Here is a 23621-nt window from a genome sequence, read left to right as displayed (position 1 = left end):
ACTGGGCTCCCAGAACCCTGGCAGCCCGACCCTCGCCTTCTCTGGAGAATCTCATTAGTCCGAGGGGATAGGCCTGCGGACATAGATGCTGCCACCAGAAGCCAAACGGTGTCCAAATGGCTTGTTTAGGTCAACCAGGTGGGTCTGCCGCACAACAAGCCCCAGCATCATGCACAGGTCTTCTAATCCGCTTGTCCGTCCCCTGTGCTTAATCCTGTAAAGGACCATCATGGACCAGTAGACATCAGAGGGAAGCCTCTGACTTGGAAGACAGAGACGAGAACGCAGAAACCCAAACCAAACCACAACTTGGAAAACCTAGACTTCAGGCCCAGATCAGACGCCGCGTTCATGAGACAAGAACGTGGCGCGATTCGAAGAGAACACTCAGAGAACAAAACAGATTTGCCGAAGGTACAAGTCATGCCAGGAAGATGCAGAACTCAACACAAAGCTACTCCAAAGAGAAAAATGGAAATAGGAGAGGACAGGAAAGAGAGCTTGAGAACTGGTCCGGAAGTTTCATCGGAAAAGCAGGAGTTACAGAAAAAAAAAAAAAAAAAAAAAACGGAGAAAATTACCAATGAAATAATTCAAGGGAATTTCCCAGAACCGAGACATGAGTGACCTGGTTGAAAAAGACCCACCACAAGGCACGTCACTGTGAAATCTCAGAACACTGACATCAAGAGAGGATCTTGCAGACCAGGAGAAAAAGTGACACATAAAGGTCCAGGAAGCAGAATGGCTTCGGATCGCTCAACGGTAATGTGGAAAGCAAGAAGACAAAGGACCAATACCTTTGGAATTCTTAAAATAATTCTCCCGTTAGAATTCTTTACGCAGCCTCGTCATCATTTACGTGTGATAGGAGAATATATTTTCCAGACGCTCCTTTCTCAGGAACACAGGAAGATGTCCTCTAAGACACACGAGACAAGGGAAGGGGATCTCCGGGATTGAGGTGGAAACAGGCCAGGTGAAGCCATCGAGGGTCACTGTTCGGATCAAAGCAGCGTCACCTAAGCCTCAGGCCTGTTGACTGCTGTCATTGCCATGCCCTTGACCATCGAACGGTCTTTTTAATCCGACAAGACTACGGGTGTCACTCCCTGTTCCCACTCTGCCATCTGAACTCAGGAACTGAACGGAATCGGATATTGACAGGTATCTGTCCTGGACGATGTGCTCCAAAAAGGGGGAGTAAACCAGACAAGAGGAAGAAGGCGAGATCCAGGAAACAGGAACTTCGACCCGAAAGAAGGCAGAGGGAATGCCACGGAGGACCACAAAAGGAAGCCACAGAATGGCAGCCACAACGTGCCACACAGCTAGAACTGGAAAGAACTTTCCAGCAAGAACTGGAAAACTGGGTCTGGAGCATGTAATATTTGATGTGACTGCCCTATGGAAAGCCACACCAACAGCTATTAGAAGGTGAGGCAGCAACTAGCAAAAGGTACAAAGAAAATAAGGCAGATGCAGAAACCAGATCATTGTTAACTTCAGTGGAGAAAAAAAAAGGAAACGATTGCAGTAGACTGTAAGGCTTAGCTGTGAATACAGACGCATTAGTTGATTTAACAAATATGTGTGTGTGTATACACACCTATGTAATGCATGTGGGTATATATACATATGTGTGTGTATATATATATATATATATATATATATATATATATATACGTGTGTGTGTATATATATATACACACACATATATATGTGTGTGTATATATATATATGTGTGTGCGTGTATATATATATGCATTTCCTGTTGCTGCTGTTACAAGTTACCACAAAATTAATGACTTAAAACAACACAAATGTGTCATGTTGCAGTTCTGGGAGACAAAAGTTCAAAATGGTTCTTGTCACTGGACTGAAAATCAAGATGTTAGTAGGGCTGCACTCCCCTCTCTGGAGGCTCTAGGGAGAATCCATTCCCTCGACTTTTTCGACTCCTACAGGCTACTCACATTCCTTGGCTCATGGTCCCTTCCATCGTCAGAGCCAGCAACGGCCAGGCTCTCTCTTATCGCATTACTCTGACTCCGCTTCCAGAATCACATCTCCTCTGCCTCTCCCACCTCTGTCTTTCATTTCTAGGGACCCTGTTGATTACCCTAGACCCATCCAGAGAATGTAGGATGATCTCCCCATCTCAAGATCTTTAACTTAATCAGACCTACCTGCAAAGTCCCTTTTGTTACATAAGGTAACATATCCACAGGTTCAGTGGATTAGGATGCGTCCCTCTTGGCGGGGGTGGGGACGTGGCAGTATCCTGCCTATGTCACGTATACACACGCATACATTCATATGTGCATAAAACATTTTTGAAAGAGCACTGTTAATAGTATGCCCTACCACGAGAACTATTTAGGAGCAGAAAGGCTGGCCATGTAAGGGAGCTGCATGCCTACTTACTAAATAGGAAATCAATGGGAAATGTCTAAAATGGAAGAATCAAAAATATGCACATGCCTCAGAAACGTGAGATGCAAAATTGCTAGAAGAAACAGCTAAAAGTGGTCGCCTCTGAGAAGGAGAGGGTGGGAGGGTCTCTTTGGTGAAGTGATGTTGGTCTTGACTTCTTACGTGATGCGTATGTACTGCTGTGAGGAAATAAGACAGGAATGTTATGGGGCGGCTGGGTTAACCAGGCGGTTAAGCGTCAGCTTCAGCTCAGGTCATGATCTCACGGTTCGGGGGTTCAAGCCCCGCGTCGGGCTCTGCGCTGCCAGCTCGGAGCCTGGAGCCTGCTTCGGATTCTGTGTCTCCCTCTCTCTCTGCCCCTCCCCCGCTTGCATTCTGTCTGTCTGTCTCTCTCTCTCTCAAAAATACATACACATTAACACAATTATTTTAAAGAGGGAATAGGGAAGGGCAAGAGGGCTTACCTCCCAACTTCAACCACTGGTTGGCGTTGGCTTCTATCCTCCTCTACGAGTGCGTCTAAGCCCTTCTACCTTGCTGCTCTGTGAAACCATCACTTCCCACAGCATGACCATGACCAGTGCCTCACGCCCACACACAGTTCCATCACCAGCTATAAAAGGGGTGCCTCCCTCCCTGCTCCCCCACCCCACCCCTCACCGAACGTGTCTAATCCCTCCCCGTACATCACTTCCACCAAGCACAGCCCCTGCCCAGGGTGCTGCACGTCCCTTCCATTCCTCCCAAAGTGCATCTGTGCTTGCCATGGCTGCCCACGTCCCTAACCGCAACACCGGCTCATTCAACAGCCCACCTCAGCCAAACACCCACAGTTGAGCCATCCCTGCCACGTCACCTGCCCCCCCCCCCGCCTCCAGCCTGCCACCACACCATCCCCAGCACCGTCCCCACCTTCCTCACCAACCCCAAGTCAGCACCTCCCCAGCTCATCACCCCAAGTCTCCCCTCCAGGTTTGCGCCCACCGGCACTGAGACCGTCACCCCGCTATGTCACCTCAACAAGAGCCTGCGCAGAATGATTCTCTTCCAGGAACAAAACTAGAATTGCCCCAAACCTAAATCCTTTCTCCATCAAAAACAATCCTGGGGCGCCTGGGTGGCTCAGTCGGTTGAGCTTCCGACTTCGGCTCAGGTCACGATCTCACGGTTGGTGGGTTCAAGCCCCCTGTCGGGCTCGGTGCTGACAGCTCAGAGCCTGGAGCTGCTCTGGATTCTGTGTCTCCTTCTCTCTCTGCCCCTCCCCTGCTCACGCTCTCTCTCTCAAAGATAAACAAAAATTTTTTAAAAATTAAAAAAACAACACAGTCTTGATGTCATCGTAAGAGCCCCTTCCACTCCATCTCAAGTGCTCGATCTGCATCGCTGAAAAACATAGACCATCTCTGGAGCAGGCCCTTCCTCCCCCTCCGTCTAAACAACTTTTTCCCCTTGTGGACTTTGCTTGTTTCCAGCTATCTACCCCTCCCCACCAGGGGGCTTGGGGCATATTTGTCCTGACCCCACAACTCACCCCAGGCAGAGTGAGCACGTGACCAGGCGGGGCCAACCGGACGCCTCTGGGGGGGGACCGTGGTGGTGCAATGGAAAGGCTACAGGGTAGGATGTGAGTCAGGAGCGGCTGCCTGCGGGGGAGGGCTTGCCTGAGAACAAAGAGCTGAAGACAGAGGGATGGCACACTGAGGTCATTGTCTAGGCCCCCGAGAATCTAGCTGTACCTGGAGGCAGGGCATCTCTGAAACTCGCAGTAATGGAAGCCTTTCCCTGCTTGGGTGTGAGCGAGTCTGTGCCGTGCGGCTGACAGTCCTGACTCATATGCTAATCTCAGCCTCCTAAAGGGCTTCTTCCTGCGTGGGTTCAAATCCTGACCTGCTTACTCTATCAGCTGTGTGACCTGGGGCAAAACCATGGCCCGCGGCCTCAGTTTTCTCAGCTGTAAAATGGGGTAATAATAGGAGCCACTTCACAGGGTTGTTGTGAGAATTCAAACGAAATTCATTGAACATGCTTACAAGGGTGCCTGGCACAAAGAAAATCCTCAGTACATTTAAACAACTGTTAGTCCCTGACTAATCCAGCCCACGGTTTTCTCTCCTTTCTTGAAATCCCCCGAGTGCCCGTGAGCGGACGTCACTCAAACAGGAGCTTGTACTCACGAAGCTCCCACGACGTGCCAGCCCCTGTGAATAGAGCTTTACAACCGCAACATCTTGTTCATCGTCACGCCTCACTCCGACCTTTTGAAGTGGGGACTCTCCCCTCCCCCCTCCCCGTTTTCCAGACGAGAAACGTGCGGTATCGAAAGGTTAAGAAAGCTGCCCAAGGTCATTATTAAGTGGTGGAGCTGGATTCACATCCACGTCTGTCCCACCCTGAAGTCCAGAGTTTTCCACTTCATCATGTCCTCTTACAATTAACATGTGGCTGTTGCAGACATATTAACTTTGGGCACAGATTGGTCTGAAAGCAAAGTTTCCAGTTAGCCTCCCTTTCCTGGTGAGGCCTGTCTGCGGGGAGGGCAGGAGTCGGCGTGGTGGTAAACAACTTTCTCATCATAGTAGCCCGGGCTCTGCCCAACGCGTCAATCATTCATTCAGCTATTTACTGGGTACCTACCATGTGCTTGGCACTTGCTAAGAGACTCGTATGGTCCCATTTCATCCTTGCAACGATCCTGTGAAATGTATGAAATGGTTCTCTTGTTATTCCCGTCTTATAGAAGGGAGAACCTGAGGCTGAGAGAGGTTTAGTACCTCTCCAAGGGAGCACAGGTAGAAAGTTCCAGGGCAGGATTATGAAGCCAGGTCCATCTAACTCCAGAGTCCTTACAAACATGGCAGCACTTGGTCACGGATGAACACGCTGAGCCTACACCGCAGATCATCTGTCTACGCCCCTGGTGTGGCACCAGCCCAGAGATAACAGCATCATAGCTGAATTTCCTACTGGAGCTTGGGCGGAGCTCCAAATGCACCTTGTGGATGGCCGAAGGCAGGAGAGTAATCGTGTGCCCCTCGCCACCTAATCATCTGCCAGGGTGGCGATAAGCTCCGGGCCTAGTAAACTGGGGGCCGGTAGGAGGCTGAGGGGAGCGATCAGGGCCTCCTAGACAGAGATGTCTATCTGCCAAGTCTTTCCCCCTACCACGGCCTCTCTCGGTCACAAGACTGAGCTGGATGGGGGGTGGGGGGGGGGTCTCCTTTGGCCTGCTCATTCCCTCTCAGCGTGAGTGAGATGCACATCATCATACCATTCCTCTGGCTTCCAGAAACATCCCTCCCATCCAAACCACCAGCTGCACAGAGAATACCAAAAGCCATTGGCAACAGGCCAACAGTCCTGCCATCCTGTTGCCACTTCAAAGCCCATCTGTCTGGCTCTGGAGTCACAACAAGATGACCTGTGGTTGCCACACTACCCTCGAGGCCAGGGCACCACCAGTGTGAGCATTTATGATCACACCAAACCTGCTGCCACGATGGTGGCAACACTGGCAGAGATGAGTTGAATCAGACTCCTGTGCTCATACTAATGGTTACCATGACACAGACCCGAAAGCAAGGAGGGAAAAAAAAGATTTATACCCAAAATAGATGCTGGTTAGGAGCCGAAGTTGTCCTTGGGCATTAAAAAGAACCAGTACAGACATCCGTTAAGGAGCATGCAATTCTGAGTGTGACAGGTCAGGAGATGCCTGACTTGTGGGGAGCCATGGGTGCTGGAGCAGTCAGATGGGTGTCCCGGGCCTTGGATCAGAGAGCCAGGGTGGCCAGGCTGAGGGTCCACATGAGAATCAGCCACGTGGGCCCTGGCAGGGCCTGCTGTCTGAGCAGCCGTGAGCGTGGGTCCGGTCCTGTCCTCCCCTGGAGGTAGCCCATGGTCCACACCTGCCAGCTCCGGGACCTCTTCACTTACTCCCTGTTGACCCCTGCCTGCGGCCCCTACCTCCCGTCTCTGAAAGCGTCTAGGAGTGCGAAACGTCATAATCCCCGAAGGGGACACCACCATGGTTCCACTGGAAAGTAAGTCCACAGCCTGGCATTTTCTGGACCCCTGCGCCACTGAACCAAGAGCCCCAAAAAAGGAGTCACTCCACTGGCTTGGGTGATCGATCCTAGTTACCACACCGTTGAGTTGCTGGTTCGTAACAGAGACAAGGAAGACCACATCCGGAATCCAGAGGATTCTCTCAGTCACCTCTTAAAACTTCCAAGCCCCAAAGTTAGGGTTAATGGAAAAACTAGAGTAACAATAACAACAACATAAAAGACAGACCAACGAGGGATTCGGATCCTTCGAGCATCAAGGTTCGGGCCACTGCACCAGGTAAAAGAAGCCTGGCCTGCTGACATTCCAGTAGAGCACAGAGGAAATCTAGGGTAGATGATGGGAGAAAGGAGCCAGACATCAAACGTGGCCTTGGGAACAAACACAGAAATGAAAACAGTAGTAGTTTTGTGTACTTTCTATTTACTTGATACATATACGTGTTTATTTGTACATGGTAACCGTTTTTCTTCTCTTTCCTCCTTCTTCCCATTATTTCATATACAAGCTGTTGGAAGTTAAATTTATACTTTAGTCTTTAAAAAAAAAAAAAAGATTTTATTTTTAAGTAATCGCTACACCCAACGTGGGGCTCGAACTCACAACCCTGTGATCAAGAGTCACATGCTCCACCGACTGAGCCAGCCAGCCTCCCCTATACTTTAGTCTTTAGGTAACAGAATAGTCAGTGGCACTGTGACTGAACTTGAGAAGCTATTCACGTAGACAGTGGCTGATCCAGTGCTTAGTGGGACTCTTCGGGGAAAAGGGTGAGAAGAATTGCTCGCCGTGTCTTGCGAGGTAGAAACACGGCTTCGATTGTAGTTGTAGGGGAGCCCAAATAGGTGTGAAAGGTGCAAATGCAGTTGTGCGGCCAAAGGGGTAGATAGACTGCCAGTTAGCGATTTATTCATCCTTCACTTCCTGCTCAGTGAAAATGGAACCAGGCCCTTGAAGTGTTTCTCCTCTGCCAGCAGGCACGGCGTTAGACTCTGCCACCAGAGGGTACTGGAGGGACACTGAAGAAAAGGGAGTCTTCTTTCCTAGACCTGGGGTGCTCTCCCGGAGCTCTGTACACAACTTCCCAGGCCCGGGCTCCTGCAGCGAGGGGGCTTCTGAAGCGCCTGGTCTGGGGAGTCCCTAACAGCCGGCAGCAGCCAACAGCTCCACCCGACATTCCCCTTGGGTAGTTTAGTGGCAGTGTGACCCATGCATAGCTTTCCTTGGGACCCAAAGGATGGCTTCCGGTGAGTTCCAGGGGCAAGTCTCCAGCAAGGTCTTCCAACGTGTCTCCACAGTCAGCTTCCTGTCATCCAGGGAGCCACAGCCGTGCCCTCTCCATCCAGGTCGGGATATCGGCCCCGGCATGGGCCTCTTCCCCGGGCGCTCCATGGTGACCCCTGGGGAAGCGGCTGGTCTCACACGTGCTATTTCTAGATTCTCTGTAGTTCGTTTTACATCTCACTGGCCGGTCTCTCACTACTCCCAACCCCAGTTGTAGTTAACACGTCTTGATAGTAAAACTTTTCCTGTTCGGATCACGATGTGCTTTCTGTCTTCTGAATGGACTCTGACACGGTCACCCACAGCCTCAGAGGACCATTTTCCATCCTCGTGGTCCTTGAGTTCAATTCAGCCTCCTCGCCAGCTAACCGTTACCCTGCTTCAAGCACTCGATCGGCCGTTTACTGAGTGCCACTGCTGAGCCACAAGACACCCTACTTCTGGAAGCTTCCAAGCCAGTCGACTCTCTGGCTCTCAGTCCTGCCCATGCCTCTCCCTGGCTCCATGCCCTTGACTCTCCCACCCCTCGGGCCCCTCTGCTCTGTCTCGGGGGGCAGCTACTACTGCACGGTGGGCACCCCCAAGGGGCACGCAGTCCCCTCTGCGGAGACGCTCAGGCACCGGGGTCAGTACAGACCCCCACTTTCTGGACATCTCCACCTGGCTGGTTTGCAACCACCTAAAATCCCACTCTTCTAGACCCAGATGCCTCAAGTTTCCTCTGGCTTCTCTCCCTACGCGGTAGTGGCACCACCACCCCCAACCTCGGCCGCCGATGCCCCAAAGCCTGAAGAGAACCGAGGTCCCCCTTCCTCCTCAGTCCACCCGGCACCTGATCCTGTCCTCGGGCCTCTATCCTCCACCTCAGCCCTCCGGGCCCTTTGTGCCACAGGTCTCGACCTTGGTGGATGTTCTACGACGGGGCTCCCTGCCTCTTGCATACCTACCGCCCACCCCGGCCTCTCAGCAAAGATTGTCCACAGCACGTGGCCTCCTCCATCAAAACCTATGACGCCTGATGAAAACGTTCTGCGATTGCCTGTGGTGATGGTCGCACAACTCTGTGAATGTGCTAAAAACCATCGCATTGCACACGTTAAACGGGTGGGTGGTATGGTATGTGAATTATATCTCAATACAGCCGTTATTTTTTTTAAAACTCCATCGGGCCTATGATTTTCACGCACAGTAAAATCTGAACTCTGGTCCAGACCTACACGGATGGCTCACCACCGCCTGGCCTCACCCCCCACCTTCCCAGCCGACCCCATCATTCCGGGGCCGGTCACTGTCCCCCAGCTCACACCCTCCGTTCCCACACCTGTGACTACACCCACCCCGTCCTCTCCTCTGAGGGAGTCCCCTCCCCCCCGTCCCTCAACACCCCCTATGCCCACTGCTTCTCCTCGACCACCCATCCAGTGGTCTTTAATCAGTGTCTGTCACGTGGTCATTTCGCTTTTCATGTGTATATGCGTGTGTCTGCTTTCCCAAACAGAGGAGGTCAGAGTTCGTGTCTTGCACCTTGCTGTCCCCCCAGACAGCTCACAGCTGCCTCCCCCCTCCTCCCTGTTCCGGGTGACCCTGGAGGCAAAGAGGACTGTGTGAAATCACTCCCAGGCAGCTGCAACATCCCCAGCACAGTGCTGCGGTGCCCCGAGTGACCCCCCACAAGCCCCATTCCAGGGGTCGCTTAGCAGAGCCCCCCAAGGGACTCCGCCCACAGTAAGGCCCCCTGCGGGAGCTCCTGGCTTCCTGCACCACCTTTCCCAGGCCAGAACATACACCTGCTGTGGGGTCTACAGGCCCCGCCGGCCCCCAGATGCACAGGGTGAAGGGGGTCATGAGGGTCCTAGGTCAGGGTGTCAGTGAACCACAGGAAGCAAGGGGGGATGGCCTCCCACACCCCTCCGGGCCCTTGGAGGCTGAGTCCCCACATGGCCTGTTGCCACTCTCTCCCCACCATCTACGCACATGCTTCTTCCACTCACGCTTTCTCACCCTTCTCCGAAATCAAGTGACCACCCAGCTGACCCCCTTCCAGGCCACAATTAAGACGTCCCTGAAAAGGTCTTCGGGGCCTGGGAGCTGCTATCAGGGCACAGCTCCTCTCCACCCATTGCTACATGAACTACTCACTTGTCCCTGGTTTGCTTTCTCCTCACCCTCTGCCCCAACCAAAACCAAATGTTTTGTGAAGGGGGTCGAGGGGAGGAAGTAGAGCCCCAGATTCTGGGCAGTGCTTCTCGGAGTCACTAGCCCCTGGCAGCAGCCCCGGGGCCTCTCACCCCCCCGCCCCCCGACCCAACTTCAGCCCTAGGGAGGCTCAGCCAGACTCCACCTCAAACCCTGGCCCTGCCAGTCAGGGACACAAGCTTCGGTGTCTGGTCTGTGCAGTGGAGTGAATAGGAACCCCTATTTTAAGATATGAGAGAATCCAGGGCGCCTGGGTGGCTCAGTCGGTCAAGCATCTGACTTCGGCTCAGGTCACGATCTCACAGTTTGTGAGTTCAAGCCCTGGTTCGGGCTCTGTGCTGACAGCTCAGAGCCTGGAGCCTGCTTCAGTTTCTGTGTCTCCTTCTCTCTCTGCCCCTGCCCTGCTCACACTCTGTCTCTGTCTCAAAAATAAACAAACAAACAAACAAACAAACAAAAAAAGGATATGAGAGAATCCAAGTCAAGTTTTTAGCACAATGCCTGGGACACAGTAGGCACTAAATAAATGTTAGGTCTTTTAAAAAGTATTATGTGATTAATCAGGGCAAAAGGCCAGTGAAATGTCCTTAGAAAACCTAGACTCTGGCTTAAGATCACATCTACAAGTGCCTGTCGCTCAAGGTGGCCTGACCCAGAGTCATCTCTCCCAGCTAAAGCCCTCGTCTGCCCCTAATCCCCCAGTCCAAGGCCCCTGGCCACAAGTATGGGCAACCTCTTCACCAGAGCCCCGAATCCATCATCATGGCCACACACACACACACACACACACACACACACACACACGTGTGTGTGCACACAGATACACACAGACAGGTCAGGTGCATGTGTGCGCACACGGGCATGTATACAAGGACAGATGCATGCACACACATACACAGATATACACGCGTATGTGCACAGACACGGGTACACAGATACACATGCATGTGCACACACAGATACAGACAGATGCGTGTGTGCACAGACACACACAGACACTCACCCCTCCACACACACACAGACGGATACAGACACACACTGACACGCAGAGACACACATATATAGACAAACACGTATGTACACACACACACACACACACACACACACACACACACTCACACTCTCTCTCTCTCTCTCCTCACGCTCCAGGCGCCCCCTGCACATGCATCACACATTTCACCTACTGTATGGGCCAAAGAGGCATTTGGAAACCAGCTTGGGAACCTCATAACCATTCATAACATTGTTCTGATAGAAAACACAAAACATTGCCCGATAAACAAACATTTGCAATAGAATTCCTCCAAGAGCTAGGAATTGCCTGTGCTAGAAAACTAACCAAGCAAGAAGAGAAAACCGCATACACTTAGTTTGCCTCTGCAAAATTAATACCAATTACGAAAACATTTATGTGAACTGCTTACCATTTACACCTAATTACCATGCAGCACAATTATGCATACCATTAAGGGCATGCCAGATGAATTATGCTGTATGTTTCATTTGATTACACACCACACCCTCCGTCCATGTACGCCCGGCTTCCAGAGGGCCATCCCTCTGACAGGGTGCAAGCACAGGTCTGTACAAACCAGAGAAACATTGCTTTCCGCTCTGAAGTCGATCGTGGTCCCCACCCCAACCTCTTGCCCCAGCCAGAGCCAGCCTGACTCTGGCCCAGGCCTTCCCGCCAACATCACCACCACGGGAGCCCAGGCCGAGACGCCATCTTCCCGCCAGAGCCTCCACCAGAAGGCTGACCTTCCGAGGTCTCCCCGTGGCCGTGGCTACCTGTCACAGGGGCCACGATACAGCCAATGGTCGCCATGGCGTGGCCACTCACGAGGCAGCTGGCCTCGCTGTCCAGGCAAGGCCACCCCAAGCTCGCCTCGCAGACCCCGCCAGGGCCCTACACCCCTCCTCCTGGCACACTGAGCCAGCCACTGCCCAGGCCCCGCCCGGTGCAGAGCTTCTCCCTCTCTTGTCCACACGGCCGTGGACAGTCCTGCCCCCTCTTTATTAAAGAGAAAAGGAACCGACTCCCCTGATTCCCACTTAGCCCACTAGACGCTCTTCAAATACAGTCGGGTGACCCAGGCTCGAGAAACAGGAGAGTCAATGGAACGTGATACGTGGACCTTCCCAGGCCAGGGAACTCCTCAAAACTGACTGCGGGCAGGTGACACGGGCCTCCTGGAGGCAAAGCGCAAGAAGTAACTCAGCCGCTGAGAGAGGGAAGGAAGGGGTGCGCACGTGTGTGCCTCCACAGCACCAGAAGGGAACACGCGCAGCTGAATGTTAATTCTCGAACACCTGTGAGGCCAACTGCATAAGGATTCTTTTAAAAGACGAGTGACATAAAATGTGTGACGAGTGACATCAAACATCCAGGGTTAGCGCAAGAAGCAGCGTTTCAAACGAGCGAACACAAGCCTGTGAGGTTGTCTCCACTTTGCAGATGGCAAACCTGAGACTGAGAAGCGTGGAGTGATCTGCCCAAGCCCGCGGCTAGGAGGTGGCAGGGCCAAGCTGAGACCCCTGTCTGTCCAGCACCGGGTCTGCTGGCCCTGGCACGATGCCACGCTGCCTCTCGTCTCAGTGGTGCTAACTCAGCTCACGTCATTTTGCTGGAAGGTCTTTGGAAATGGCCCTTCCCGCGACAGGCAGATTCATTTCTATCTTAGAGAAATGGTTTTTGTTTGTTTCTTGTTTGCTTCTCCAAACTGCTGTCCCCCGCTTATCCCCACCTATCTCGGCAGCCCTGCCTTAAAGGGAAGGGTGGACGCCAACTCTGCAATTCGCGTACCATTTTCCAGGGTGAAGGGATTCACCCCGGGGCTCTGCAGCCAGGGAGCCCGGGGACAGAGCCTAGGCATTAAGGCTCATCTTCTGAGGGGGCTCCTGAGAAGAGCAAGGTCCGGCTCAGGCCCTCAAACATCAGTAGCCCCCAGTGACTTCCCTCCGAAAAGTCTACAGAAGTTGCTACCAGCTACGGAAGAAAATGTGCCGGCCCTTCTAATCCATCATGCTGGGCCCTGTCCCTCCCTCCAGCTCCAGTCCTGTCCCCCATGGGAAGCCTCCGCAGGGCTCCCCCAGGCTCCCCCCACCGGTGCCCTCTCAGTGGCTGTCGCCTCCTCCCACACAGCTGGCCAGGTGACACTGCCCAGCTTCTAGCCCCACCTCCATGCCCGCACTGCCACTCCCCTTTGACTAGGCTCCCTGCCCCCCTCCTTCTGTCCAGTCTCTCTGCCTCGAGGCCCCTGGACCCCCCCGCTCAGGTATAAACGTGGGCATGTTACTCCAAGCCCGACATCTGCCAGAGGATAACGCCCCAGCCTTCCGTGGTCCAGCTCCACCCCGCATCCCACCATTCCTCACATCCCGTGACGGCAGAAAATGCCCTTGACCCCCTGGCTGACTGCTCCCTGCCCTTTGACACTCAGCTCAAGCATCACGTCCTTTAGAACAGTATCCTGATGAGCACTTCATAATGTCTGTAATTGTCGAATCGTTATGTTGTACACCTGAAACTAATCTAATATTATAGGTCAACTAAATTTCAATTAAAAAATTAAAAAAAAAAAAAAAAAAGCCTTCGCTGTTTTTCTCTCCCCTTCTAATGAGACGTCTGAGCCCCTGTGGTATCCGGAGCTCTCTCCACTCCTCCACTCCCCTGCCAGATAATCATCATCATCCTGGTCAGATTCACCTACTGTGGGCTCAGCCCACAGGGACCGGCTCAGCCTCTCTCATCTGGCACGTAGTAGGTCTTTAATAAATGATAGATGAACGTGACTTGAGGATCTGAAGCAAAGGACCTCTGGACAGAAAACTCGAGAGCTGCCAGACCTGCCAAGGCGGGGGCCCTGGCATCTCACTCTGCTGAACCCCGGCTCTCTCGGAGTCCAGGCTGTGTGGAGGGTGTTGACAGAAAAAACACAGAAGCAATGGCCCGGCCCCACTGGGCTTCCCAGCTGAGCCTCCAGTACTAGGCAGGCCCTCAGGCCACCAGCAGATGGGCGGGGGGGAACCAGGCCCGGACAGAGGATGGCAATAGGCACCACCATTGTTGCTGGACATGAAACCATTAGGAACCAGCGCTGGGTCCCAGCTGCCAGCCCGCTGTGGTCTAGAGCCTCCCACGCCTCCAGGCCAGGGGGCAGGGCCAGAACCCGGCAGAGAGGTCACTGCCTGCTCTGGGCCCAAAGAGACTAGAGGGCAGGGAGAGAGAGAGGCCCAGGGTTTAGGGGCCCTTCGAGGTCCCCAGCGGGCACGGACTCCGACAAGACTGAAGTTAGCGCATCCAGATGAAAGGCCCAGAGATCAGGCGGCCAGGGCCAGAGGGCTCACAGATCAACCACCCAGCTGAATCCTGGCTTCCCACAGGAGGCCCTGAAACCCCGACAGCGAGAACGACAGACATCTGTAGGGTCGTACAGAGCAACAAGGCCTTCACGGGGGTCATCTCACCCGGTGCCCACCGTCACCCTCATGCAGCCCTGTCATGACCCCACTTAAAACAAAGGAACGCACATCTCCTCACCACCTACGGCGTGTCGGGGACAGCGCCAGCTGGTTTTCATACAGTATCTCATTCGACGCGGGCAACCCCGGGAAGGTGGGCAGGCTATTCTCCCTGCGTCTCACAGATGCAGGGCCCGCGGCACAGAGACATTGGGGCCCGCGGTGAGTGAGTGGTAGCGGGGCTGAGATGCTCAAGGTGTGCCCCCGCCCCCTGCCTGCCAGGGCACTGCTTTGCCCGGCACATCGGTCCCCCTACCAGCCTGGGGCCGAGGGGCAGGGGGTGCGGCAAAGGGACACATTCTGTGCCTGCTTGCAGCACACGTTACCCTATTTATCTTCCTGCCTTAATCGGGGGGGGGGGGGTGGCGGGCAGAGACAAACAAGGCCGCATACCCTTTCCCAAGTCACGTTAAACAGGGGCAGCCTCAGAGTGGAAAGCAAACTCCAAGAGGGCACCCATGGGTGCGGGGGTAGGGCCGGAGGAGGAGGCCGTGGAAGGGGAAGGTGGGTGCTGTTGCCAAGCAACAGGCCAAGGAATTTGTACCTGCCGTTCCTCACCTCTCCACCCCATCACCGGGGTCACTGCCACCCACTCATGGGCCTCCAGATCACAGAGCTGGGCATATGCTGGGTGAGTTCTCCAGAACCCCCTCCATCCCTCTTGGGGGTCTCCTGAAGCCCTATTTTGTCCTCCCTGTGTGCGGCTCCCCACGCTGTCCATGCTATGCCAGGGCTGGATCCCCTGAGCTCCGTACTGGGACCAGGGCCTGGTTATACCTCCGGTTCCCAGAGGACCATTTGGGCCACAACAGCCACCAGATCGAAGCCTTCTGTGAAGATCTTCGATGACTTGTTTGCCATCCTGGGTGAACTGAGGGTTCTAGTCACCGCCCTAGAGAACTAACTCAGTCCACTGCCCCTGGCATGGACCAAGAGTTCAGCCAGCTGCCTATTTTCCACTCTCACCCAATCCCTATTAGCCCAGGCCTTTGCCTAGAGTGTCTGCAATATTTCTTCCTGCAACCTTTCTGGAAAAGACAGGTACCTGAGTGGCCCTACCCTTTGCTGTCAGTCTCCAAGCCCGTATCTTATCCATTACCAAAAAAAAAAAAAAAAAAAAAAAAAAGCCATTCTTCCAGCCCTGGCACGACTCAATTTTTTTCATATTCTTCCAGAAGCTTTCAAAAGTGTGCTTTTATTTATTTTTGTTGTTGTCATTAAGAAAGCAACACACGTGTGTTTACATTTTTCCAAAGATTACAAAAAACGTATAAAGCATATAAAGTAAAAAAGGCAAAGTCTCTGTTGACAGGTCTGCGTGTCCTTCCAGAACAACTTTCTCTGTCCACGTATATTTGTATTTCTTTTAAAGGATTTTACAAAAACAAGATCACACTCCGCGCCCTGCTTTTGCGGGTAACCCAGCACCGTATCATGGACATTGAACACATCAGAGTAGACATGCTACGACCTCATTTCAAAGACTTAGGTCTATTTAGACTCCCCTTTATCCACAGATGTATTTACCTTTCCAGGATTTCTAAAATTAATCACACAGGACCGTTCCCTCAAGAAGTCCCTGCCTGACAGGTACCGTTTGCTGGAGTGTTAGAGGATCTCCCCCACCAGGCACAGGCCTGGGTGCCCTCCCCGGCCGGCCCCTCTCAGGGTCCTCTGGGGAACCTCTGAGGGGGGGCACACTTCCAGAGCCCCAGGCCCCAGCATTCCCAAACAGTCACCGTGACATGGCCCACGTCCAGTCCAGGGCTCAGTAAACCACAGATCTGACCCCATTGTCCCATAATGTCCCCTCTGAGCATCTTTCACCTGTTCAAGTAAGCACCACTGAAACACAGGGACCTAGACGATCTGTTAGGTCCGGAACATCTGCACCAAAGCCCAGATCCATCCACACAGCCCAGCAGGCAGAGTACTAGACTGGGAGTCAGGACACCCAAGTTCCGACCTTCCGCTTACTAGCTGAGAGAGACGGTCCTCCGTCCCCTTGGTGCACCCAGACAGGGCAGCTAACAACTGGCTCAGAATAAAAATGACCTTGACATTTGAAACGGAAACAGAGAGGAAAGATCAATAGGGATGACAGTGAGCAGGGCCATGACCGCAGGAAAGAGAAAATAGGAAACTGGTTATAGAAGTAAATAAGGCTGGGAAGCCTTAGGGGTCAGAGGGGACCACAGCAGGATGGGAGTGGACAATGCTGAGCTATGGTTGAAAAAAATTCCACTCCCTACTGGGATTCAGTTAGGAAAGCCCCAGACGTCTGCACCTCCTCCCCCTGTCGCTGTCCTCCAGACAGGCCTGGCTTGATGTGATCAGCAAGGGAGATGTGGCCTGGAGGGCCCTGAGCACTGGCTGTCCTTGCTGGGGGCTGCCGGGCACCTGCAGCCACACCTCGGTCGTATCCCACTCACACCCACCCTCACCCCCAGCTGGGGGCTTTGGGCTCTCAGTTCTGCTGCGTGTGGGGGAGGGAGACTGGAGGGAAGGGCAGAGTCAGCCTCTCCTGCCCGCATCCCCTTCCTACTCACAGCCCCTTGCAGGAATGTTCTGGATGCTAGGGCACCTCAGCTCGGGTGAGGGGAAGCCATGGGAGGCCAAGCAAGGGACCCCCCTCCTCCCCATTCATACCATGGTTGCTGTCACTGGCATGTAATCCTTACCCCAACTGGTGTTTCCCTTAATGGCCGCAGCCCCCCTGGGGTTAGTGTGATTTAAATATGCTGTTTCCCTCCAAGTCTGAGCTCTTAAGTGCTAGTCTCTGGAATATAAAGAAATCATTAAGAGCCTATACCAAATGAAATCAGCTGGCCCCTTCCCTGCTCTCCCTTCCGTCCCTGTCTTCTCCCCACCCCACCTTGCAAAGCCACTACAAGCAGGGTAGTTCAAAGCCATTGTCCACAGGCCACGCAGGCGTTAGAGCACAGGGGCCGCTCTCCTCAAATCGATATGGGGTCTCCGCCTGGCTCCCAGCACAGCCAAGGCCCATCCCACATCCCAGCGGCTCTTCTACACTCCAGCCACCCCAACCGCCGCCCCCCCCCCCCAGCAGCCTGGCTTCCTCCCCTCAGCCTGGAAACCCCACCTCAGTGCTTTGAGGCCCCTCTCAGGCGCCACCCCCAGGAAGCCTTCCCGGACGACCTCAGATGGTTGTGACTTCACCGTCCTTTGAGCACTTTATTTCTCCCTCTCCCGTGACCTCGGTCTGTGGTCATTAATTAGTTGGGCTCATCGTAAACTCACTCTGCGTCTCCTCAAATCCTAGCCCAGGGCCTTGCCCACGGGAAATGCTCAGCAAACACACATGGGCCACTGAAGACAGGCTGAGAATAAAGCCTGGAACTGCAGGGTGAGGGATCGAAGGTGGGTACAAAGACAACCTGTTGACAATGGGATCCATTACACTCAGGAACAGACAGCTAAGTGGCACCAAGGGGCCTCCACCTCTGAAGATTATCCAATCAGAATCAGCAAGTTCCTCCTTTGTCCAAGATTTTGCAAAAGAGGCAAAAGAGGAGGGTGGACAAGGCTTCCCAGAGCGCTTTGCAGCGCCGGTCCAACCCAAGCTGCCCACGTGATGAAGACAGTCACAGCTGCCTAACACCGAGCCCTGGCTCTCTGCTAAGGCAGTGCACTCTCTCCTGGAATCCTCACCACCACCCTGACGAGAGCCCCGTCTCATTTCCGCGTTATAGGTGAGGAAACTGAGGCCCAGAGAAATTAAGTTAGCTGCCCCAGATCTCACAGCAGGGAAGCGGGCTGTCTCCAGGGGGCCTCACTTCGGCTGCCTCGAAACAGGCTCATGTCTAAGCAAGTCATATCCCTCCCCACGCGGCTGCACACCGTGTACACAGAAGTACACACAGACACACGTGCACCACACCCTGTCTTGCCCAGAACACTCAGCCAAGTGGAGGCAGGCTTCAACACACACACACACACACACACACACACACACACACACACATCTGTGACACTTCATGAGCCTCAGATTTGTTATTTTGTTTTGTTTTGTTTTAGGGAAAAACAGTCAAGGAGAGAAAGGACTAAAAACAAGCCCTCAAGATTTGCAGGGAACGGAATCTGGCACCTTAGTTTATCACGAAAGCCCCCACGAGCGGCCAAACGCAGGCCCACAGAGATGCCCAGCCTCAAAGGGCAGGTGGAGGCAGAATCCTGACTGACTCCACCGTTAGATACCAAAATGGAAGTGGAAACAATCCCCAAGGGCGCCGGGCACCCGAGTCAGGGTCCCCAGGCCCCTACAGGCAGCAGGAAGTGACGAAGGAAAGGAGCAGGAGCACGTGACAGGCCATTATTGGCTCTTCTGGCCTCAGGCTCCGGGTAGCACTTCCAAGCCCAGCCAGGCCCCACACGCAGACAGCCCCCAACCCAGCTCTAAGTGTTCTCAGAGCTTCAAGTTCTCTTTCAACCCTAAATTGTAAGGCTCGTATTCTAATGGTAACATTTCAGGCCCAAGGATGGGGAGTGGGTGGTCTATTCTTAACTGACCCGTTCGTTCAGGAGCCAGTGAGACTGATCTGAGGAAGCTCTTCTGTGCGTCCAACAAACGCAGCCTTGCCTGGCCACAGCTAGGGAGAGGACAGGGACCAAAAACACAGATGTGTAGCAAACTCCCCCGCCATTCAGCAGACACCCATGGAGGCCCCACTAAATGTCTGATGGGGGACCCAGAGGCAGCCGAGTCAAGGTCCTTGTCCTGTGGAGACCACAGGCTTACGGGAGAGACGGTCACCCAGAGCAGCAGCCCCGGAGAGCTGGAGCGGGGGACAGTGTAAGTTCCCCAGGGGCCAGGTCACCCTGGGCAAGTATTTTGTAAGTCCTGTCTCCCTTGTGGCCTTTTTCAGAGGACCGTCAGCAGAGATGTGTGTGACTGTGATAGGAAAATACCCACAAGGGAGTCGGCATACTGTGAATTGGACTCAGAGCAAAACAAAACCCTCAGAAATTATGTACACACACAGATTTACATGTAAATCACACACGTGTGAAGGTTTAACTGGAGGCTGCATTTTTACAGTCTCTGTGGAGTCACCTGTGACAAACCTGTCTCCCTGCAGGGCCCCCACCCCTCACACCACCTTCTCCTTTCAAAGGCCCATCCCCCAGGAGGCCTTGCTCTCTCAGACCTCCTCTCCTTGGAAGCCTTTCCGGATTACCGCCATGTGGTGAAAACAGACCACCCCGCCCCCATTCCTGGGTCTGAAATTCCACCACTAGAATCAGAGCCATAGAATTTCAAAGTTGGAATGGACCTCCAAGCTCCAGTCCAACCCCCACCCCACAGAGGAATCCTGTCCGCAGACACCCTGACAGATGGCCACAGTCCGGTCGTCTTCTCCAGTGCTGGGGTTGGGGGGGTGGGGGTGGGCAGTCCTTGCACTGTGCACCCGGCACTCAGGGAATCTAGAAGGAATTAGGAATTCACCTTCCTAAGGCCGACCTCTCATTGCAGACCCCACGCCAGGGATGGAAAACGAGGAGAGCCTCGGTCAGCCTGAGCTTTGAGGAGTAGCTGAAGACAAGCACCAAGCAGCTGGACAAGAGTGCAGAGAGGGAGCCAGGGCCCAAAGAAGTGGGGCCCCGGAAGGGAGGCAGTCGGGCAGGTGCCAGACTCGCCGCACAAGTTTGTGGGCCCCTGCCTGGGTGCAGCGCGTGCACTCACATGCACACACACACACACGCAGACTCACACTTTCACACAGTTGCCTGTCAAACAGCTCAACCGGGGGCTCAACGGGACCCGGAGGCAGAGCAGGACCACCTTACCCCAGAAACCTAGCAGGGACTCCCTCCTGACAACCCGAGTCTCCAAACCCCGGGGGGTTTACTCAACCACCAGAAGATAGCCCCTGCCAGCAGAGAAGACAGCCCAAAGAGGGTCCCTCCGCCTGACAGCTGGGATCCCCAAATCCCACAGGCCAGTCCTAACACTCCAGCAACGCCTAAGGAGAAAAGCTTCCCTGGCTGCAGCTGTCACATCTGCCTGGAAGGGAGGAGGCACAGCAGAGCAGCACCTGATCCCAGGATCCCTTCGCAGCCCGCCCGCCCAGGAGGCCGGAGGCCGGTTCAGCCGCTGGCAAGCCCAGGGTGAAACATGAAGACTGAACAGTCCCGCGGGGATGCTGATGGCAGTCTCTGGGCAAGGCTGCGAGGGGGGCAAGCTGGGTCACAGGGCAGAGGGCGCTTCTCGCCCAGGCTCCTGTCCCTGCTGGTTTGGGAGGGGGCGCGTGGCGTGGCTCTGGGGCCCGGCCCTTCCTCCCCCCGCCCTCAGGCCGGGGCTGCCCAGCTGGGTGCTGGACGCCATCTTGGGTCAAGGTGCAGCCACAGGGGGCTCCCCTCAGGAGCGGGGCGGGGGGGGGGGGAAGAAAGCCGCTGAGACTGAGCGAGCCCCCCCCCCCCGGCCCCCTTCCAGGGCAGCAACACCTACTCAACTGGCTTTGCAGTAGAGAGAGGTGGAAGGACGTTGGGGATGGAGAGAAAAGTGGGAAATCACAGAGGGGGGAGTGAGGGAAGTGGGTGCCCCCAAGAAGGGAGGTTCCAGGAAAGCGAAATGCAGTTTGGCAGCCCGAGGGCCGCGGGCCCCAGCGATGGGGGGCTGGGGGAGGCCGGGGGCGGGCCCTGGACCCACGCCAGCTCGGTCCGCGCCGAGGGGGAGGGAGGGCAGGGCGGCCTGGGGGAGGGGAGCCGGGGTGAGGGCGGGACACGGACCGCGGCCGCCTGCGGCTCCGAAGCTCGGGGTCTCCCGGGGCGCGGGGCCGAAGACCCCGCTCGGCAGCCTCTGCGAGGCCTCGTCCTTCACTGTGCAGATGCGAAGCTTTCAAGGACACGTCTGCACCGGCCCAGCGGGGGTGCGTGTGCGTGAGTGTGCCCGCGTGCGTGTGAGTGTGTGCGACTGGGGGTGCTGCTGCAGGGGGCGACCCTGGGCGCCCCCACCCGCGCCGCTCCCGGCCCCGGCCCGCAGCTCCCATCCCCGCGTTTTCCGGCCCCAGCGGCCCGGGCCCGGGATCTTCGCCCGCCCCCGCCCCGCCCCCACACTGCGGCGCCGCCGCCACCACCGCCGCCGCCGCCGCCGCCGCCGCCGCCCCGGCTCCCACGGCCCGCGGCGGGGGCAGGGAGGAGCCAGGCACGACGTCCCCCCCGCGCGCCGCCTGGCCCTCCGCGGGGAGGTGTGCCCCCCGAGTGGCACTCTCCCCACCCCCGCCGCCCCTCCCAGATCCGCTGGCACCCCGCACCCCCAGCCACAGGTGGCCGGAGGAGGATCGCAGCGCAGCGCTCCTCGGCCCGGCCCCCGGATCACCCCTCGGCCCGCCCCCGGGGGCCTCCCGGGTCCCCCGCCCCGCCGGGCCGAGGAGGGCCGGGAGCCGGGGGGAGGGGCGGGGGGCCGGGTCGTGCCAGGCTGCCATTTTCTGCCGCCGCCGCGGAGCCTGCGCGGGGCCCGGCCCCCGCCCCCTCCCCCGCTCCCTGCGGGCCGCGGCGGGAGCCGATCATTCCGGGTCGGGGTCCGCGCCCTCCAGCGCCCCGGCCGCAGGCCCCAGGCGGGGCCCCGGGGCGGGGGCAGGGCCCGGAAGGCGGGGGCGGCCAGGCCGGGGCCCCTGCGGCAGCGCCGAACCGGGCACCGCGGCTGAGGCCGGCGGTGGAGGGGGCCCCCCGCGGCATTGTATAGACTTGAACTTGAGCCCGGAGCCGGGCGGGGGCGGGGAGGGGGCTCCGCGCCGGGAGCGGGCGGGACGGGAGGGGGCGCCTGCCGAGCCCGCGGGGACATAAACAAACCCTCAAATCCCCCGCGCCGCCCTGGCCAGCCCGGCCCGCCGTCCCCGCCCGCAGCCCTGGCCCCGCGAGCGCCCGGCGCCGAGTTGCAGGGGTCCGGGAGCGTGCCCCAAGCCGGGCACTGCCCGCCGCCGTGCCCCCCGCCCGGCCTCCCCTCCTCTCCGCCCGCCTCCGGGCCGGCCTCCCGGGCCGCCAGCAGCGGCGCTCATTACCGTGTGGCCGGTGGGGTCGGGCCGGCCCGGCTGCGCGCCCTGGTGCCGCGGCGCCGCGTCCCGGCTCGTCCTCTGCTCTCGCCGCCGCCGCCGCCGCCCGCGCGCCCTCCCTCCCTCCCGGCCCGCCTGCCTCGCTCGCTCCCTCCCTCCGCTCTCGCTGTCGCGCTCCCTCTCTCCGCCTCCTCTGCCGGGTCCCCCCCCTCCCACCCCTTCTCTCCGCCTTCCTCCTTCCCTCCCTCCGGCCGCCCGCGGGCCCAGGCCTCCGCCCGCTGCTCGCCCCCCGCGGCCGCGCTGGCCCCGGCCCCGGCGCTGCGGAGCCGGCCCGGGAGGCAGCGCCGACTGGGGGGCCCCGGGGCGCCGCGGCGGTAGCGGCCTGGGCGCGCGGCCGGTCCTAGCGCCCTCGGCCCGACTTCCCGGCCTCTGCGGCCCCGCCGGGAGTCCCCGCACGCTGCAAGACGGAGGGCCAGACCCCGCAGCGCCCCGACCCTGCGCTGGGCCTGGGCACCTAGCTTCCGCCGCTCTCCGGGCCACTCCGCCGGGGGCCTTGCTGCAGCCCTCCCCCCGCGGGGTGCCCCGCTACCTGGCGCTGCCTCTGCGCTGGGTCCCCGCATCCAGCACTGGCCGCAGGGACAGCGGCCCCTCCTCTCCCTGGGCCGGTGTCAGTGCCTCCCCCCCAGCAGCCCGTGGAGCCCCCGGCGGCCTTCACCCTGCAGTTCTCCCGACCTCCACCAGAGCCCACTGCACTCTGCCTGCCTCAGCACTGGGGCTGGGGACAGCAGCGCCGGCCCATCCGCACAGCAGTCCCCACCCGACCCGCCACCCCCGCCAGGTGCCGCCGCCGAGTGGAGGCCAGCCCACTCAACAGGGCCAAGGTCGGGGCGCCAGGTCCATCCAGGCCGTCCTAGAGGCTCGGGCACCTCTATAGGATGAGTCCCCTTAAAGGGAGTGAGCTCCCCGTACCTTGACGCGTCCAAGTAGAGTTGAGTGCCCTCAATTGGACAGTGGAAGACTGAAAGACTTCGTGGGGTGGGAGGTTGAACTAAATGACATTGAAGATCCCTTCCAGCTCTAAGATTCTGTGCACACCTACACTCC

At 56.7% G+C, this 23621-nt stretch overlaps 1 protein-coding gene across 2 annotated transcripts in view; it reads right to left on the bottom strand.

Moving 5' to 3' along the window:
• Positions 1 to 23213, bottom strand: part of DNMT3A (DNA methyltransferase 3 alpha) — a 105645-nt gene extending 82432 nt beyond the window's left edge. Inside the window, exon 1 of one of the 2 annotated variants that reach the window (XM_045447529.1) lies at positions 23107 to 23213. The gene's annotated coding sequence lies outside the window, so the exon portion shown is untranslated. Of the gene's footprint in view, positions 1 to 22526; positions 22638 to 23106 lie in introns of those variants that run through there. The other variant, XM_045447528.1, reaches the window with a different exon arrangement.
• Positions 23214 to 23621: the final 408 nt, after the last annotated feature.

The sequence above is a fragment of the Leopardus geoffroyi genome, chromosome A3, assembly GCF_018350155.1.
Source record: "Leopardus geoffroyi isolate Oge1 chromosome A3, O.geoffroyi_Oge1_pat1.0, whole genome shotgun sequence".
NCBI classification, from domain to species: domain Eukaryota; kingdom Metazoa; phylum Chordata; class Mammalia; order Carnivora; family Felidae; genus Leopardus; species Leopardus geoffroyi.
The sequence above is the reverse complement of the archived record's forward strand: the minus strand, read 5'-3'. Positions and strand labels throughout refer to the sequence as shown.